The following is a 4315-nucleotide window of genomic DNA, read 5'->3' as shown; positions in this document are numbered from 1 at the left end:
ACAAAAACCTTGAAATGATCTAGCTGAATAATGGGAGAAGTGAGGACATTATGTAATATTTCAAATATGTAATTTTATCACATTTATCTCTTCGTATCCCGGCAAATAAAAGTTACTTTAATACAGGGCATAGGCGTATTTGCCCCTGGCTGCCTAAGCTTGACTTGAGAAGCCTCGGTACTGAGAAAACCTTCTGGCCTCTCTGTGTCACTTCCTGCTTCTCCCAGGAGGGTCTCTCATGGCAGAAAACAAGAACTGAGCAGAATCAAAGAAGGCAGAGAAACATAATCATACCCATGACCACAAAGTGCTTTTCCTGCTTGTGCTCCTGGTGAGGAGGTACTTGGACCCCATGTGATTTTGTGAGGTCTAGGTGGCCCGGTCTCACTGCTGTCACCTGCTGTCGGGAGTGGCTTGGAATCTGATGTGTGTCCTCGGGAATGGTGCTGCAGGAACAGCAACGACAGTCTGAACCTGAGGAGGTGTATAGGGCAGGAACAAAGGATGACTCAGCAGTGACCCTCATGGGCCATCAGACAGGACCAGGTAATTAACGGATGCCTCGGAGGATACAAATGTGGACAGATGACATCTGAGGACCAGATGTCTCCCCTCCTTCCAGTTCTTTGGCATCACGTACGTCTCCCCAAATTATGATGGAACCAGAGGGAAAAGAAGTCAAATTGGTTGAAATAAAATTTTCACGAACCCCAACAAATCAGCACACAAAACTAAAATTTAGTTTTAGTTATAAAATAATGAGTTCACATTTATTCTTCACCTAAATTTATGAACTACTATATTATCATGATGATATTATTATTATGAGATATAAATACATATCCCCCCAAAAGTACCCCGTGAGGGTGGACTCAGATATTTAGGCAGTACTTGCAATGACCCAACTCCTCTTACAAATACCTAAGTGGTCACATTAGTACGAGTCCCAGTGGTAGCCACAAGTTTCTCATGTTCTCCAGTGAAGAAAAAGAGATTAAACACACTGGTAGCCTACGATGCACAAACACTTAGAATTTTATTTGACTTGATAGAAGGAGGAAGCGAATTTTTTTTTAAATCATGTTTGAATTATCTTCGATCTATTTAAACAGAAATACAGTCCATGCTTACGGTTGATAAATAGTTGCTGCCTTAGTTTATAAGCGTCCAGCAAGTTGTAACATCCATCATTTTCTTGTCTACCTGCGTTTACTACTGTGACAAAGGAGATTAGAGGCAATGGCAAGAAGTTAGTGAGGTTTGTCTCCCAGTCCTCCCAGTAGTACATCGGCCAGCACCCTGCGCAGCCCACAGGGGCCTGGCACCCACTCCCCACCCTGGTGCACCTGGAGGAATCTCATATGGACTAACGCGTTAGCATGTCGCTCTGCCAGGATGGCAAGCAAGCGGCATCCTCTGTGCCCAATGCCTTGATCATGAGGAGTGGCTTGCACGGTGGAAGTACCAAGCATACCAAAACGATACAGGTAGTTACGGAAGCTCAGTGTAGACAAAAGACCTGGACAAGAAGTCAAAGCACATCACTGCTAATCTGACACAACCACCAACCGGTTGGAAAACTTTAAGCAAGCCACTTAATCTTTCCGGGCCTGAGTTTCCTGATTTGTGAAGTGCTAGATAAACTCTAAGATCCCTTCCAGAGAAAAAGCTGGATGTTCTAGTTTCATCCGTTTAAATATGTGCATGTCTGTGAGTAAATTAAAATATTTTACTTCGGTAAAATCCTGTGCCATTTCTAAGATTTCTCCTACCATATACCTTATAAAGCCACAGCAATAGAGTTTGGTGCTAGTGCAGAAATAGGCAAGCAGAACATCATAGAAATTGACTCAAGGATAAAGCTAAAAGTTAAATACTGTTCAACCACTTAACGCATGTCAGACACTGTGCTTTGTATATTATCATTATGCTCTTTATCACTTAATCTCTGTATGAGGATGATTTATTGAAAAAGTAATAGGTGTCTTACTTGTTTTCTCTCCTTGCTTTATAGTCCTCGGAACAAAATTTAAAATTGTTTTTTCCCCTTTCTCCGCCAGGCTCTGTACTGCTAAATTCTAGCCAGAGGTTACAAACCAGTGACCCACAGCACAAATCCAGCTTTGAAATATAAAGCCGATAGTGTGGTTTCTTTGAAAATATTAGTTGCCAGTATTTTAAAATAGGAATAGTTCACACTTTTTTTAAAACCCAAATTGGGAGCTTCTCTTGAAAAATCACAAGCCTCAGCAACACTGAGCATTGATCGCCAAACAACACAGCAAGAAGCCAGCAAGCAGCACCTGCCGCTCCAGGGTGGGCGCGACCCGGCTCTCTGTTCCCCTCTCCATGACCACGTACCTGGTTCCCGCCGGCGCTTCAGTTTGCTTTCTCATTTCTTAACCTCCACGATTCCGGCTTCCGTGGTTTAGGCTTTGGAGGGAACCCGCGTGGATCTTCTCAGATGGGCAGGGAATGGAAATCTTTGGCACCAAGAGTAAGACGGGGAGTCACGGGAGCCCCCCGGGGCAGTCATTGGATGCGGAGCCCCGGAAAATGGAAGGCGGCCCCTCCCCCATGGCCAAGGGACCCAGGCAGCTCTGGGCGACCCTGTCCAATAACCCAACCTCCTCTGGAGATCAGGATGACTCAGCTACCCGGGGGGCGGTGCCATCCTGGGAAGCTCCTCACCACTAAGGGAATCAGACTGGCCCGAGCGAGTAGGGTGGCAAGTCACACACGAATGTCCAACACCTGAGGGCAGCGTCCTGGACTGGGAAATAAAACGGCCCCCTCCCCTCTGAGAGAACGCTTTACAAGGCATGTATGAGCAAGTAAGACTTCTTTACCTTCCCGGAGAGCTAGAGGGCGCCCCCAAAGAGCAAGTAACACTGATGCTCCCGTCGCGCTGGGGGAGTGAGCAGGCTGCGGGTGGGCCGAGGCAGGAGTCTGTGTTTTCCACAAGCTTCTCTGGAGGTTGTGCTACACTGACTGTTTCAGGATCCCCTTTCCATAAAAAGGTGTCTAGGGATGGAGAGAGGATAAAGGATGTGAAACTAGTACAGACGCATTGGTTGACAGGGGTACTGACAAACGTGAAACCCGCTGCCAGGGTCGAGGTCTAACCTAAGAATTCTAATTGGCCAATCTATTAGTGCCGTCATTAAAAATTCAAGAAGTCTTTAATTCACAGAATGGTATCTACCTCGTAAGCAATGTGATGATTAGCTGTAGAGGACACTTGACATTCTGGCCACCCAGCATGTGTTTCCTCATTGGAGGAGCACTGATTTTTATTTCTCCCAGTGGCTGTGGCCTCAGAATACAGCCTGGACTGCTTCCGTGAAAGCTTCTTTAATCAAGATAGATGTTTATTTCTATTCTATAACATAGAAGTTATTTCTTATATAACATACAATATTTATAACATAGAAGTTATTTCTCCCAACATTCGAGATAGTGGGCCAAACCCAAGTGGCAGATCAATACTGTTCCACACACAGGCGCCTTCCACTTGTTTGCTTTGCTATCCGTAGGGTATGGCTTTGTCCATGAGGTCAAAGATGGCTTTGCACAATTTTTACATTCAGCTATAAAAGGAAGGGATGAGAAAAGGGGAGCAGGATCGTACCCTTCCTTTTTAAGGGGACAATCCACAAGGTGCACAAATCTTTTTGCTCACATGGTCTACTGACTAGCACTAAGATATATACTTTTGTGCGAAGATGGCTGGGAAAAATGTAGGCTTTCGCCCAGCTTTTATTACTTAAAAAGAAGAGGAAAGCAAATAGGAAAAGAGTTACAGTCTCCACCTCAAAGCATAAATCCCTGGTGTCTGCTTTCCATGGAAAAAGCCAACTGTCCCCCGCTTTCTGTCCTGGCACCAAAGCAGCCAGGAGTCGGGCAGAACTAAGCGTGGCCAGCTGAATGCCCTCTCGTAGGATTCTGAATTTTGAGGCAAGGATAGACAGTAACGTCAGAGGTAACATGTTGTCCCTCCTGTGTGCTGAGCCAAGGTGCTGTTAGGAGAATGTTGCCACACTTCTTCCCAGGCCCTGGAACTCTGTGGGTCCATGCCCATCCCCAAACCCGTCCCCAAAACCTCCTGTTGATTCTACAGCCCCCTTCAAACACCCTCTATATCCTGGATATCTTTCCAATAAATTTCCTTTTGCTTCAGTTGGCTAGATTCCACTTCCACTGCTTTCGATGAAGAACCTCAAGGACAGAGTCATAGCCTTGGTCTAGGAAAATGGACAAAACTCAGAACCAATAGGTTAGATAAGCCCTAGTGTGTGCTCGGCACCACGCCACA

This window comes from Pteropus vampyrus, unplaced genomic scaffold (genome assembly GCF_000151845.1).
Source record: "Pteropus vampyrus isolate Shadow unplaced genomic scaffold, Pvam_2.0 Scaffold99, whole genome shotgun sequence".
Taxonomy (NCBI): domain Eukaryota; kingdom Metazoa; phylum Chordata; class Mammalia; order Chiroptera; family Pteropodidae; genus Pteropus; species Pteropus vampyrus.
This window is presented reverse-complemented; position numbering follows the sequence as displayed.